General features: G+C 48.8%; 1 protein-coding gene across 2 annotated transcripts in view; it reads left to right on the plus strand.

Moving 5' to 3' along the window:
• XXYLT1 (xyloside xylosyltransferase 1) overlaps positions 1–16,487 on the plus strand; it is a 159,918-nt gene that overhangs the window by 1,357 nt on the left and 142,074 nt on the right. The gene's annotated exons all lie outside the window — the stretch shown is intronic.

Below are 16,487 nucleotides of genomic sequence, written 5' to 3' on the forward strand. Positions count from 1 at the left end.
TCCTGGCTTAGTGTGAATTGCCGCAGTCAAATAGCTTGCCTCATTTTTGACCTCATAGTTGTATAGAGAGGATCCAAGGTCTAATTTTTGGGAGAAGTAGTCTGTGAACTTAAAGGATGGAGATGGATGTTGGTGAGGAGACGAGGCAAGAGTAGTGTTCCGTGTGTGTGCCCAGTGAGTGACTAAGGGGAGCTGCTGCTAGGATTCTGGAGGTTCAGGAGTCTGTGGTGGCTCTTTGTTGCCTTGCTTTTCATCCTTCCCCTAGTGGATCTTCGATTTTAGCTGTGTAGATGTGCCTTTACACAGCTGTACTCTACCCAGAGTATTCTTCCTTTCCTCCTGGGCCTTTGGCCACTCTTTCTTTAGCTTCCACCTTTCCTGGGAATGTCCCTAGACTTGGGGACAGTCCATGCCCAGTCCTCCACAGCTCTCTGTTCTTGCTTTCGCTGATAGCATTAGAGGTCTTTCCCCCACCTGGAGCAAATAATTCCGTCAGAAACACACATAGGGAAGGGCACCTGGGCCTAGACTTCAGGCTGTAGGAGGCCAGGAGGCCAGGTCCTGGAGCCTGTGGCTGGAGGGGTCCTTGGGACCCACTGTCTCACCTGGGGTTTTTTTCAGCTTGAGGCCTTTCCCAGTTTACCTAATTGGAATCTCTGGAGGTGGGGGCCCTGGCAACTTGTCCCAGGTGGACCTTAGGACTTTAATGCTTGAGAAATGCTGTGCTAGTTGAGAAACGCTGTGCTAGTCCAGGGAGAAAACCAAGGGTCCTTGGTCGCTGTGCTAGTCCAGGGAGAAAACCAAGGGCCCTTGGTCATAGGGCCAGTCTGGTCAGAGCTGAGATTTGACTGGCTTTCCAAACACCACTCTGCCAGCATTGTCATCTCTTTACTTTCTGCCTTACACCATTGCCAATTCTCTACTGTCCTGTTATCTCAAGCTCCAGCCACAGCTTCTTTTAGCACACCCAGTGCTTTCCAGCATCCCTCCATGCCTTTGCCTATGTCGTTGCACTGTCAGGATATTCTTTCTCTCACCATCTTCAAGCCTTGCCCATCTTCAAATACCATCCCCTCCTTGGAGCTGTCCAAGGAGCCCCCATTTGAAAGGTGTAGGCGTGTCTTCCCCATACTCCCTTGTGCACCTCCCTGACGCTGATGTAGTAACCCCATCCCTCTGCATAATGCCCAGCACATAGCACCAGAAATAATGGCCTAAGGGCCAGGTTCCTGTCCTGGAGACTGTGTTTCATGCTTCCTCCCTCTGCTAGGCCCAGTTCTGACAGCCATAGGTCACCAAGGTCTGGAGGCAGCCAGCAAAGACCTGAGGGAATTGCCACCACCCCTGTTGGGGCTTGAGGAACGAGCCAGGTGGCGTAGTCAGATAAGGCTTTATCAGTTCCAGTGTAAAACTGCTCCTATTACTTTTGAGTTTGTATTTTGAGAACTGTTTTCTGTTTGTAGTTAAAGGTACCCTTTTTAAAAATGTGTGCTCTTAAAAGGTTTGCCTCGTTTTATTTGTCATTTAATTCTTCCTCAGGTTTGGAATATTTCTGAAAGGAATGCTGCTTCTGGCCCTGCTTTGCATGTGCCATTCCCTCTGCCTGGAGCTTAACTGGAGCTCCATCCTCCCTCCCTCCATCCTTAACTGGAGCTCTGCTTTCAGTTCTCATTGTAGCTATGATTTCCATGATGAACATTTCCCGTTACGACTCTCATGCACCAAGTACTTTTCCTAGTAATATTTATCACAGTTGTAATTACATAATTATGGAATGAACTTTTGTCTACTTTGCTAGACTATAAACTCCTTCAGGGCATGGACCTGGACTTAAATGTTGTATCCCCAGCACTGAACATCATGCCTTACATATGGGAGTGCATTATATACTGAGAATTTTTTTTTTGGTATTAATGAGAAAGAAACTGTAGAAATTTCCATTCTGGTTACATCAGAGCTGGAAGAGATCTTCAAGAACATATAGCACAATAGGTGAGGAAACGTGCCCAAACTGGGGAGTTACTGACTTGGCTAGACCTGTGTCCTAGATGAACATTTTCCCCTTTGTACCCTGTTTCTTCCTTAAGGAGCACTTGGCTTGTGTAAGATAAGGTAATGAGGACAATTCACTTCCAAGGAGAGTTGCTTTGAAGTGTGTTAGAATGCTGTGGGAAGGGGAAGGCAGCCAGGGTGCACTCAGCTGTCTGGAGACAGCCTGGGGGCTCCTCCCCCACCAGGGTTGGCTCCTGGCCTTCCCCATCTGCAGGATGCAGAGCAGAAGGCAGTGAGCAGGCATGGAACACCTCTCACACACCTCTCTTCTAAGTCCATTTTCAAGTGGCAGAGAAATACCCTGTGGTATTGCAGAAATAGATCATAAGAAATTAAGAGTGACCTTAGAGTATATTTTGATTAATTAAATATTAGCTAAAAAACCATTCACTTAACTAGAAAAATCTTATTTTGATTATTATTGAAAGTCTTTCAAGATCTACTGGTTTGTTGTCTCCTAAGAGTATAGAAGCATATTATACGTTCACTTACTTAAACATCCATATCTGCTATATTCCAGGTACCAGGTTAGGAGCTGCTTCTAGCCTAAATGGACTGTGTCAGAATCAGCTGGGATGCTTACTAAAAATACAGAATCCTGGGCCCTCCCCCAGCCTATAGGTCAGAATCTCCTGGGTGGGGCCTGGAAATCTGACTTTGTGTGGAGCATGGAGCAGCAGAGGCAGGTGTGGGGATCACTATGGTAAGGGATACAGGGGCACCTGGTCCTCTCCTGATATGCAGGCCCAGTTCAGGCAGCCTTCCTTGGGAGCACTATGCATGGCACACAGGAATTCAGGCTATTCAGGAAACATTTGACTGAACAGCTCTCTTTCATCCAGGCTATCCTGGCTTTGCTGGCCTGGAAAGGCTGCTACATTCAGCTTCCTAAAATGCTGCCTTTATCATATCCATTCCACACGAAACCTCCTGGCTCCTGGCTAACTGTTGTCCTTGGTCATTCCAACATTCTAGACCCACAGCAGCTGGCTTCAGCTTCCTTGTCTAGCTTTTCTCTCTAAGCTCTCCCTTGTCATGGAGCTTTTCTTGCTCTGCTTTTGAGCCATCTGTTGTCTCATTCTGTCTCTTAAGGGGAATCTTACACTTCTAAAACTTAGATCAAGACTTGTCTCTTCCATAAGCCTTGTTGCTGTATCAGATTTGATGGAATGCCAGATTTGGTGGAGCTTTATTTCTCATTTAAACAAAGTCCAGATGTGGACAGCATTCCAGTGGCATAGGAGCTTGGTGATGTCATCAGGTCCTGGGCCCCTTCCGGCAGTCTGTTTCACTATCCCTAGCAAGTGGCGTTTGTCCTCATAGCCCAGGCTGGCTGCTAGTGCTTCAGCCATCACATCTGTGTTGTAGCAGTAGGATGGAGGATGAAACAAAGTAGAGTACCTAGTTAGAAACCGAGGTTCAGTGCATAAGGAAGGAGAGGGGATCAGGTTTTGGGGTAGGCAACCAGCCATCTCTGCCTCACCCACCTGCATTGTGAAGCCCTGAGAATGACCAGGCACATCCTGTGTGTGGGACCCTGAATTCATAGCTTCAAGGGACACAGACGGGTCGGGCATAGCCTCTGCCATCAGGAACCCCTGCTGCTTAGCATCATGTGCACAGACATCTCCCCTGCAGTGGAACTAGTGGGCATGAGGTGGTTCTGAGGGAGTGAGGCAGTGCTGAGTTTAAAGCCCAGGTGGCCAGCCAGTTTCTAGCTGGGTGGCTGTGAGTGCTTCCCTTGCCTCTTGAGGCCAGCGAGGCCTCCTCTGCAGTGAGTATTGAGCACCTACCGCACACACAGCAGTGAGGATTAAATGCGGCCAAATGTTCAGCCCACGGCCGCTGTGTCGGTTGTTGTGGGTCCAGCTTAACAACATGGTTCTGCTCTGCTGACTCCTGGGAAATTGAGGCAGGAGCGGGCCTCAGAGCCTCTGGCCTGCCTTAGCACCGAGGGCCCACGGCAGTGCCTCCTTTCTAGAGTGGCCAGCCCCCAGTGGAGGCCTGGAGGTATTGCTTTCTTGTGGTCCTCTGTATAATCGCCTTGTTAGCTCTGTGATGCTAACCGTTCACAGACCTTCCTAAATGCTTTTGTAAAGCAGCTCCCACCTGATCCCTTGTTATCTTGCTGATCACCATGTTTGTAGCACACATTCCTTCATTCATTCATTCATTCAGCAGATGTTACTGTGCAGGTTACCCTGTGCCAGGCCCTGTCCCAGGCACACGCCTCCCAGACTCACCCACTGAATCAATTTTTCCTCCTACTTAAGGAGGGCAGGAGAGATGGGGCAGGAGCAAGAGGCCAGGAGTGCTGGGTTGGTGGCCCTTGGTGTAGATGACATGAAACAAGGGAGATGGAGGTGCTCCCTCTTCCCCCACCACCATTATATTCTTAGCACAGTTCCTGGCATATTTTAGGCTTTCAATAAATATTTATAGTTGACTGACCGATGGCTATATTAATTAATCTCAAGAAATCTTAGGAAAGTTCTCAGTGATCTGTGTCCCTTTTCCATCAAGCCACAGTCTCTTCAGAGCACAAGTCTCAGTTGCTTAGTCCCCAGAGGATAAGTCAGAAGTAAGGAGAAAGGCATGTGCATTCCACAATCAAAACTGATTGTCGGATTCCACAAGCAGATGTTGAGGACTGGGAGTGACTAGACAAATGGTAAAGCACCTTGGGGAATTTCCAGTTCTATCACAAGAACAAGATTGAGTGGCTTGGAAAAGATGAGTACCTCAGCTCAGAGTTGGGGCTTGAATGAAGCCTGAGTTGACCACCTGGATGCTGGCTGTCTCATTGATGAAACGAATGACAACAGGTAACACTGAAATGCAGCTTCTCCAGCTTATCACAGCAGCAGGCATCTTGTATCTAAATAAAACTTTTGGATAAGTTATGACAGTCTGATCTGATAAGAGGTGATCAGAGAAATGTGTCCTGAAATGAGAGACTCTCTGAAAAGATAGGCTAACATTTTGTTATAGAATTTAGAGAACAGTGATATTTTCCCAAATACATTTAACAGTGGAACTCTTTGAAATTATAGTATATTTGTGAAACAACTGTAGTAGTTTGTATACCAATGCATGTTTCTTATGAAAAGCTTTAGTTATGGATCTGTAGGGAATAATTTTGTAGAGTATTATTTTATTATATACAACAAACTCTGGAACATTCTATAAATATGTGTGAAATTATAAGGCGAATCCCATAACAGGTCAGGGATCACTATATACATAAAATGCACTGATAGATGGGTGATTGGTAAATGCAGTGGGGGCCTCAATGCACAGATGACATTCAAGCTTTGGGTACCAGTAATTGTTCACAATTTTTTGTTTTCCTGTATATGATTTTTTAAAAGAGAGATAATTACAATTTTTGCAATTAAAAAATAGAGATATAATTCACATACTTTAAAATTTACCCCTTTAGGGGTTGACATCCGAAATATATAAAGAGCTCACACACCTTAACAAACAAAAAGCAAATAATCCAATTAAAAAATGGGCAGAGGAGCTGAAAAGACAGTTCTCCAAAGAAGAATTTCAGATGGCCAACAGACACATGAAAAGATGCTCCACATCACTTGTCATCAGAGAAATGCAAATTAAAACCACAATGAGATATCACCTCACACCAGTAAGGATCGCCACCATCCAAAAGACAAACAACAACAAATGTTGGTGAGGTTGTGGAGAAAGGGGAACCCTCCTACACTGCTGATGGGAATGTAAATTAGTTCAACCATTGTGGAAAGCAGTATGGAGGTTCCTCAAATGGCTCAAAGTAGAAATACCATTTGACCCAGGAATTCCACTTCTAGGAATTTACCCTAAGAATGCAGCAGCCCAGTTTGAAAAAGACATATGCACCCCTATGTTTATCAGAGCACTATTTACAATAGCCAAGAAATGGAAGCAACCTAAGTGTCCATCAGTAGATGAATGGATAAAGAAGATGTGGTACATATACACAATGGAATATTATTTAGCCATAAGAAGAAAACAAATCCTACCATTTGCAACAACATGGATGGAGCTAGAGGGTATTATGCTCAGTGAAATAAGCCAGGCGGAGAAAGACAAGCACCAAATGATTTCACTCATATGTGGAATAAAAGAACAAAGAAAAACTGAAGGAACAGAACAGCAGCAGAATCACAGAACCCAAGAATGGACTAACAGTTACCAAAGGAAAGGGATTGGGGAGGATGGGTGGGAAGGGAGGGATAAGGGGGTGGAAAAAAGAAAGGGGGCATTATGATTGGCATGTATAGTGGGGGTGGGGCATGGGGAGGGCTGTACAACACGGAGAAGACAATTAGTGATTCTACAGCATCTTACTATGCTGATGGACAGTGACTGTAATGGGGCTTGTGGGGGGGACTTGGTGATGGGGGGAGTCTAGTAAACATAATGTTCCTCATGTAATTGTAGATTAATGATACAAAAAAAAATTTTTACTCTTTTAGGAGCCCTCCTACACTGTTGGTGGGAATGTAAATTGGTACAGTCACAATGGAAAGCAGTATGGAGGTTCCTCAAAAAACTAAAAATAGAAATACCATACAACTCAATAATTCCACTTCTAGGAATTTACCTGAAGAAAACAAAATTTCCGATTTGAAAAGATATATGCACCCCTATGTTTACTGCCACATTATTTATGGTAACCAAGATACGGAAGCAACCAAAGTGTCCATCAACAGGTGACTGGATAAAGAATATGTGGTACATATACACAACGGAATATTATTTTAATATATCATAAAAAAATCCTGCAACAACATGGGTGGACCTATTATGCAAAGTGAAATAAGCCAGGCAGACAAAGACAAATATATGATTGCACTTATTTGTGGAATCAAAAAACAAAACAAAATGAACAAAATAGCAGTAGACTCATAGACACTGAGAAGTGACTGGTGGTTACCATAGGGGAGGGGTTGGTGTGGGTGGGTGGAGAGGGTGAGGGGAATAAAAGGGCACAAAAGTTTTCAATCGTAATATAAGTTGGTCATGGGGATGATAGTACAGCATGGAGAATATAGCCAATGATTCTGTAACATCTTTCTATGTTGCTAGATAGTGACTAAACTAGAGGGGCTGAGGATTTAATAATATGGGTAACAGCTGAACCACGGTACTGTGTATTTGAAATCAATATAAGATTGTGTATCAGTGATACTTGAATAAAAATAAACAATTTGCCCCTTTAAAATATGCAATTCAGTAGTTTTTGATATATTTACAAGACTATTCAACCATGGCCACTAATTCTAGAACATTTTTATTACCCCAAAAGAAACCCCATACCTATTACCAGTCATCCCCATTCCCTCTTACCCCCCAGCCCTGGCAACCACTCATCTGCTTTGTATCTCTATATTTTTGCCCATTCTGAATCTTTCATGTAAAAGGACTCATTCAATATGTGGCCTTCTGTGTCTGGCTTCTTTCATTTAGCATAATATTTTTAATGTTCATTTTTGTAGAAGTATCAATACTTCACCCCTTTTTATGGCTGAATAATATCACATTGTGTGGATATACCACGTTTTACTTACCTGTGCATTAGCTGATGGACATTTGAGTTGTTTCCACTTTGGGGCTGTTATGCATAATTCTGCTGGGAATATTTGTTTATGCTTTTTTATGTGGAGATATGTTTTCAGATATCTTAGGTATGTAGTTCGGAGTGGAATGTCTAGGTCACATGTTAACTCTGTTTAATTTTTGTACCCCTTTAATTTTAGCTGCTTCATTTTACATTCCCACCAGCAATGTGTGAAGGTTCCAGTTTCTCCACATCCTCACCAGTGCTTCTTGTCTGTCTTTTTGATTAGAGCCATCCTAGTGGGTGTGTGGTAATATTTCATTGTGGTTTTGATTGGCATTTGTCTGATGACAGTGATGAGGTGATTACGTACTGATAAGGACAGCTGCATAAATGTATTTGGTGTTTTTCTTACATGTTTACCAAAATACATTTTATAAGAAAAACCTGACTCTCTCCTTCCCACCCTGAAAAATGTCACAACATCTCTTGTATTCTGAAGGAAAGGTTTGGAAATTTCTGATATGTATAGTAATGTTATGCCTAAAATCAGTGAGGTGGTGTTACTAGTATGAAGACTTGATTAGGGGAATAATACTAACATTTGTTCAGTATTTTAGAGTTTATAAAAATGCCTTCACCAATGTCTCATCTGAGCATCAAACAGTTTGAAGGAGCCCCCAAGGCTGAGACATCAGGTGACTTGAGGTCCCAAACTAAGCCATGGGGCTGGGCTGTGTGACATGCTTTGGGAGTAGAAGGCACCACAAACTGGGAGCCAGCGAAGAGCTGGCTGCAGCCCACCTCACAAGCTGTATCATCCTCTTGTCCAGCTGCACCAAATAAATACTTGCAATCTGAACAAAGACTGTGCTTGCTGCAAATGCAGCTTTGATCTCACTCGGCTTCACAGAGCATTGCAGAATCACCAAGCACAGGTAGGAAGGACACTCTGAACCTCTGGGTGCAGCGTCCTCCCAGTGAGCTGACAGACCTGGGTTGGAGGGGACAGAGACTTATTCAGTGCCACACGGCTCTGGGATTAGAATCAGCCCAGGCCCTTCCCTGTTCTATTTGAGTGTCAGTGTTTTCAGCAGACTTGGTCGGTTTTGGAAGGGTGTGTTGAGAGCCAGCTTACCCTGACCCCCCAGTGCAGAGTGGGCAGGCTGTGGGGCCTGTCTTCACCCATTTCAGCCCGCTATCCCTTCCTGTGTCCCCATGGACCTTTCTTGCTGGGGAGGGGAGGCAGAACCCCTGCCGGCTCCTCAGGGCTAGATTTCCAGCAACCCTGTGCCTGAGACGGACCAGGGACTCAGTATTGGGGCTGCTGTATTCCCAGAGGGAAACCGCGTGTGGTGTACCATCTGCTTGCGGGTGTGAGCTGGAGCAGGCACCAGGGCTAATATAATCGGCAAGTCGGCCTCCCAGTTTAGGAGGAGCAGGAGCTGCAGGATTGACTGCCAGCATCCCCTGCCAGTCACCGCGTCCTGCCTGGGACCCAGTGACGGGAGGGCTTGCTCCTCTGCTTCCCTTGCAGGGTCCCCTCCCTTTGCAAAGCATGGGCGGTGCTGCACGCGGCCACTGGAGGGCGCCGCTGCACCGCGTTTGCTCTTCTGGCGCCTGCCCGCCCTCGCTGCCTTCTCCCGCCACGGAAGCCTGGGGCTCACGTGGAACTGTTCTTGTTCTTTTTCCAGAATCGAGGTTCCCCTACCCTCCCTGCGTGTTTTAGAAAGGAAGACTGAAATGAAAGGCCCTGCGTGGCGATTGTGGGCTGTCATTTCCTTCCTGCGCCGGGTGTAAATCTGCTTTGGTGAGGTCCTTTGAAAAAGGTAGATAAGACCGGGATGGTTGGATGCTGAATGGAGAGGCCTTCAGCGCCTCCCGGCAGCCCCGAGGGAAGCGTGTGGAGGGGGCGGGTGTGTTTTCACCTCGTGAGCCTCCCCTCCCTCCCTGGCGCCCGCCCTGTGGACTGCCCGCGGGCCTCGCAGCTTTCCAGGGCGCATCTGGGGCCCCATCACACCCAGGCCAGGCCCTCTGGGTGACGCGGGGAGGGGAGCTGTGTCTCGGAGCTGCGTGAAGGTGGAGCGGCCCCTGTCACCGATGTAGAGACAGAGTTTTTCTTTCGGTCTGCAGCCCCGGGTATCCTGGCACCACTGGAAAGTTGGGCGAGGGTCCCGCATCCGGAGGCGCAGGCCTAGAGGGGAGGGTGCGGTGCGCCGCGGGACTGGCCCGGGGCCTGACTGCGTGCAGCCTCCGTGCCTTCAGCTCTCGGTGGGCTCGGATTGCCACCCCACCGGCCACAACAGCTGTGAATGTGAATTTGCCCAGTCTGTTTCTGAACCATTGTGGAGAGGAGGAGCCCGCTACGACTAGAGGGGAGGAGAGGGAGGCTTCTGCACCTGCGGGAGCACTCAGGCGCTGAAGGCACCTGACAAGGTCTGGGAGGGAGTTGCCCTTCCCCAGCCACCGCCCTCTCCGCCGATTCGTGGCTCTTGCCTTTGGCCTCTGCCGCTCACTGAGTGAGTTGTGGGTTGCTGAGGACTGGTCATGGGGCAACCCACCCCTCAGGCCACAGGGCTGTTTACTAGGGGCCTGGGCCCCTTAGAGGCAACTTGTTTGCACCTCGGTTTCAGGTGCCTGTTCTAAGCAGCTGAGCCAGGCCCTGTCAGCTGTTAACTTAATGTGTTTTAAATTAAAGCCATTTGTTTTATTTATTGGGGATAATTACTGTTAAGCAACCCGATTAAGTGATCCTTCTGCTGGTGGGACAGAATGTCCCAGAGGCTGGCATCTGTTGCCCTGCCCGGTGCTCCCTGGCCTCCTCTTCCTCTTCTCACTGGAGTTCACCACCCTTTCTGCCACCAGCAGAGTCTGTCCTGTGTCTGCCAGGGAGAGGCCCCAGGGCAGTAGTGCATGGCTTGGAGCCTGAGACCTGGGCTCAGATGCAGTCTGTGACGTTTGGGAACAGTGTGGCCCTGGATGTAACCTCTCTGAGCGTCTGTCCCCTGTACAGGAGCTTACCAGGTGGCTATGATATAACAGTGAGGCCACACAGGGCCTGGCACATGGCGGTTGGCTGGCTAGTAAATGGAGGCTGCTACTAATTGTACTTGAGTAGGGATGCTGAGAAAAGGGACCCTTTTCTCATACTTTTTGAAGGCACAATTGTTGATTCGTTGGAGGGCAGTGGAGCTAGCTTGCAAAACAGTGTTCTGCCCAGGTTAATTTCATGGTCCTTTAATCTCTTGGGGCTGCTTTAGCACAGTACCAAAGACTGGGTGGCTTTTAAACAATAGAAATTTATTTCTCACAGTTCTGAAGGTTGGAAATCCAAGATCAGGGTGCCAGAATGGTTGGATTCTGGCAAAGCCTCTCTTCTGGGTTGTAGATTGCCAACTTCGTACTCTGTCTTCATATGATGGAAGAGGCAAGAAAGCCCTCTTGTAAGAGCACTTATCCCATTGATGAAGGCTCGAGACTTAGAGACTTATGACCTAACCACCTCCCAAAGGCCTGCCTCCCATTACCATCCCTTTGGGCATTAGGGTTTCAACATGAATTTGGGGGGAACACAAACATTCAGACCGTAGCACGCACAGGGTGTCCTTCTTTTAAGTCTTCCTCAGTTCCCCAAACTAGTGTTCTCTTCTTCTCTGACCTTCCCCTCCAGGCCCCAAGCTCCGCTTTGAAAGCACTGGATATGGTGGCCTCATTTTGTGTTCGGTTGTTCACGCTATCTTTGCTGCTAGAAGGATGAGGCCCTGATCTTCATCTCTCCCTTCTGCACCCTGCCTAGCATGTGCCCAACCCTGGGCAGAGGCTCAGTAAATGCTAGCATAATTTGGCCTGTGTTCCGGAGCAGTGGCTGCTGTTCCTTGTCAGGATTTTAAAGCTGGGGTCTCTGCTTTGCAGTCTTTGTGTAGGCAACATGGATGATCTTGCTGCATCTTCTGGGGGATGGAGTCTTCTCTATGAATATTTCTTTCCAGAAGTTCCAATTCTGAAATTTCTAGAGGGTTCCAATTCAGATTTGTTTATAGGAAACTGAGCATTTTTCATGTTTTTTTATGTCATCTTAATGGTGTTTGATTAGTTTTCTTGGTCTGACTGCATACAGCAATTGTTTATAATCTTTTTGGAAAGTCACTGAAGTATAAACTGTAAATGATTTTAAAAAGCCGGGTTACTGGAGACCCATATACCCCGAGCTCGCTCCCACCTATCCCTCTGAGTGGGGTCTTGGGCCCTGCACTCTGTGGCTCATACCCCACTGGATACTGTGAGGGGGGACCATGTGTTGCCAGACCATCTTGGCAGGTCAGGATACAGGCTCTGTGAGCCCTTCCCAAGTGGTCAGGCTCCTTGAGTCCTGGTCAGTGTGGGATTCATAGGCTCTAGCAGGTGGATAGGTGGATTAGTCATTGTCTGAAAAACCTGTGCAGGATCAGGCATAGTGCAAGCTTCGTGCAGGGTGCCCCAGCCACCCACTGTCTGGGGGCAGGAAAACACCAGGCAGGGGATTCCAGGTGTGCTTGGGGCTGTGTGAGTCAGGGGGCTTTGGGGATGTGCATCCATTGTACTTTGGTAGGATGTGACCCTCCCACTCTTACAGAGAAGGGAACTGAGGCAACACACTGGCCTTGTCTCCTGTACCTGGCAGGAGAGTCACGACCAGAAGGTGGGGGCCGGGGGATTGATCTGGCCGAGGGAGCACAGGGCACGCTGCTTGGTTGCGGGGGTCAGCATGAGCAGGCAGTGGGAGCCACAGAACCTGTGCCAGGTGGGCGGGTCAGCAGCTCAGGGAGGGGCCGACTCTTGACAGCGCTGCTCCCTGCTGAACTGCCTGGGGGTCTTGGTGCATCCAAGCTGTTCAGCCTCTGGACCTTTGCTCAGGTGCTTCCTTTCCTGAAGTACCTATCCTTTCTTAACTTTTTTTACTTTTCAAGATTAAGCACCACTGGGTGCCAGCTATGTGAGGAAGCCATCTCTGACCACATCCCTGACCGTCGCTGTGTTAGCCCTTCTCCTCTGAACTTCCCTGTACCGTGGTGCCCCTCTGCAAGCTCCTCAGGGCAGGGCTGGGTCTTCTTTCATTCTGTGTCTCTACGACAGAGTGTAGCACAGGGCCTGGCATAGAGAAAGATTCAGCACAAGCTTGTTGGACTGGAGGAGGTGTTTGCCCTGGCAAGTGAGGCATAAATGCAAGCCAAGAGGCTGGGCCCTGGGGCCTGCAGGAAGTGAGGTACCCGCTGCCGAGCACTGTTCTGCTCTCTGACACTGTGTGCACGCTCCCACTCGTGTAGGGTGTGAGTGGCCAACATCCGGAGTCCTTGGCCATCCACAGAGGCCTCTTCCTTGTACCTTTTAAAGAAGGTTCTCCAGAGAGGAAGTTGTTCAATCTGAGACCAACTGGGAAGATCCAGGTGTGTTTTGAGGACTTAATTTTGGATTTCAGAACGATCCCCATTGTTTTACTATGAAGAGATACTGATGCTAGTCTGGGGGAGGTGGCAGGGGCTTCATTTCTCCTTTTACAGGTAGGGAGTGAGCACTTGAGCTGCCCAGAGCCCCCACCTGCAAGCAGTGCCTGGGGTTGGCGCTCACTTTGAGATGCAGTGTGGTGCACAGAGCCCTGCCCAGCTGTTGTACTCCTGGGTTCTCTCTGAATCTGACTTCGAGTGACAAGGCCCTTCAGTGTCTGAGCCCTTTCTCCTCTGTCACTGGGTAGGAACATTGCAGCCCTGACTGATATTCTGTGGCTCTCCTACTGGCATGTGGAAGCCAGGTGCTAGGAAGGTATAAAGGACATATCTTCTCCAGACCTTTCCTAAATGGGAGGGTAAGTGATCAGGGGAGGGGGAGGAGGGTGTCTTGAAGCCATTGTTTACTCCTTTTTGGGACAGTTGCTGGAATGACCCTGACCAGCTCCTCCTTGCTGTCTCTGGGAGATATTGATCCGTTTCTCAGCCTCTGCTTCTGCACCTCTGAGTGAGGGGGCTAGGAGTGTGGAATCACCCCAGCTCTCATAGATCATCATTGTTAGTCATAGCAACAGATGGCACTCTTAGGTGGGAGGCACCATGCTAAGTTCACCTTCACTCTCTTATGTAACCCTCAGATCCAGTGGTCCTATGAGGAGGGAGGTATTCTCCCCTAGAAGAGTTGCACAGATGAGGATCTTGAGCCCAAAGCCAGTTTAGTAGCAGCTTACTCAGGGCCATGAAGCTACACAGTGGCTGGGTCAGGATTGGAACTTAGTCTTTTTACTCATGAGCAATGTGCCTTAGTGCCTGTGACATATGTTGTTTTGGTGGTTCATCTAGTCCCTCCAAACAGGGAATGTCCTATGAGAGCCAGGGTCCCACCAGGTATGGTGTTGCTGTGCTTGCTGCTTGCTGGGGCCTTACACTGTATACTCTTCCCCTTGTGAGCAGGTCAAGGGCCCACTGGGTGGTTTTCAGGGAAGAACAAGAGCAGAGAAACTCCAGAGCCTGCATCGGGTGAACTTCTCATTCTTCCTCCTGGTTCTGCCCTGTAGAACCAGCGGGGAGCCTGTTTAATACTTTGGATGGTAGAGGACGGTCATGTTTGGAGCCCCACCTCCCTCGTTTGGCAGCAGGTTGTGAGGGATCAGCTCTGAAGGCTGATTAAAAAGGTCATGTTACCTGTGAGGAAACTGGGGCCCAGACAGGCCAAGGGACTTGATCCAGGCCACACTCTTCATCAGTGGACGGGGCTCTGGGAGACGGGTCTCCGTCCTGCACTGTCTCCCTGCCAGCTTTCCCTTTGTTTCCGAGGTCGGTTCTGGCTTGGTCTCTGTGTGCTTGCTTGTCTCTTGTTTTTGTTCCCAGCTTAGCCTGACACCTTTTCAGGGTCTCCCCCACCTCTGATGGCCCTGCAGTCACGTGTACACTGAATGGCTTTGATACATGCCCTACTGAGCAGATGCCCCCAGGAAGCTGAGGTAGCCTGGGCCCCTCTGCGAAGCCGCCACTGCCTCTTTGCTGGCTCTGCTCAGCCCACTCTGGGCCTCACTGGGGGCCTCACTTGTGTGGGATGGTGGGGGTGGGTGTAAGGGATCCCACTGGGTCTGCACCCCATCAACCTCAGTCCAGCATGTCTATTACAAAGACCTCTCCGTGTCAAGCCATGGGCTTGCCATTGTGTGAGCTGACTACAGTGTACACAGTAGGTGCTCTGGATGTCTCTTTTTCTCATGGTTTACTGCCCAGCTCCCCTTTCACGTGTAGTGCAGGTACCACACCTGGAGAGTCCACCCTCCCTGAAGACCTGTTGCCTCTGTCGGTCTTTCTGATGCCTCAGTTATCTGTCTGCAGTGTGGTGAAGCTGAGGTGGGAGGCCTCAGGGTAGGGGCCATGTCTGCCCTTGCACTCCTGGTGCAGCCGCGTATATGGGGCGGGCATGTGTTTCTGTAACTGACTATGGGCTTGGCTACAGGTGGACCTGGATCAGACTGCGGCACTACCACATCCCTCTGGGAGGCAGTGGGTAGTAGTTTATCTTCTCTGAACTGCTTCCTCATCTGCAGAAGAGGCACGATAATATCACCACCTGGAAACGTGGGTCTGAACTTAAATGAGTTAATATGTCTAAAGGACCTGTTTGTGCCCAGCACATACTTGGTATCTGAGTGGGGGTTAGGCACAGTGTCCCCATCCCCCCAAAAGGCTGGCCAGGTCTGCATCCTGCCCTCCAGCAGCTGGACCCTGTCCTGGCTCCCCTGGAATACCATCTCAGGGCCCTGCTCTGCTGCTCAGTGCCTGCTCATCCCGTGTTGCAGGTCAGATCCTGGTGCAGGTAGCAATGCCCAAGTTGGCTGTGTGGACACTCAGGTTTGTTTTTTAAAAGAGCAAGTGTGGCATAGAGATCCCCTAGCCTGCCATATATTACATATATAATATGTCCATATCCATAATATATATATTATATCCTGTGTATGTGCTGAGTAGGAGTGAGATGGTGACTGAGCCCAGAGGAGTCAGTTGAGCAGCATTATAGGCTGTGGTCCCTGTTTTCTCACAGGAAGGGAGCAAACTTTCAGCTCAAGAGAATGGCTCCTGGGAAGGAGACAGTGACTTAGAACTACCCCAGTAGATAAGTGATGTGGTGGGCAAGGCAAGACACTTGTCTCGACTGCTGACTACCTGTTTTAAAGTAAATTTAATGAGTGGTCAGTGCAGTGTAGACTTCAGTGCTGGGTCCCTGGGGATGGGTTTGGAGAAGCTTGGTCACCACTGCTGACATCTGAGTGGCGGCCAGAATCTTGGGTTTCTGATCGCCCACTCATGGCTGTGGCCAGTGCCCACTGAGCCAGGAGGGTGTGGATGGGTATGGGTAGGGCATGTGGGGAGCCCTCTGGGAGCACGGCCACACACTGCCCAGCCTTGGCCCCAGTCACCCTATAGTCTGCAATGGCAGGTGTTCCCTGGTGTGAGCTGATGGCAGTGTGGCTTTGAGAATGTTGTTTCTTCTATTTGTTCCAGTGTAAAACTCAGCCTAGCTGTGACTCCCTTCATCAGTGAGGATTGGACAGCAAATAGTGAGTGGAGTTCGGTGAGCAGTGCTTGCAGAGGAGGTGAGACGTGTAGACTGGTTCCGTTCACTTGCCTGTTCAGACTCTCCAAGCAGCTTTTGCTTTGGTCAGAAACATGAGCCACGAGTTACTTACTGGCGCAGCTCTCTCAGAGTTGCAAGACTTTGAGAACAAACGTAAACTGAAAACACTTCTCTTTAGGCAAAGCTTTGCCTCAAGCAGCTGGCTCTGGGAGTTGAAATACAACCTTGCTGCTTGACCTTCTAGTTTCTGGAGCCGTTGACTTCTGAGTCCTTTTCTGTGGCATGTGCAGCA

This window comes from Manis javanica, chromosome 3 (genome assembly GCF_040802235.1).
Source record: "Manis javanica isolate MJ-LG chromosome 3, MJ_LKY, whole genome shotgun sequence".
NCBI lineage: Eukaryota > Metazoa > Chordata > Mammalia > Pholidota > Manidae > Manis > Manis javanica.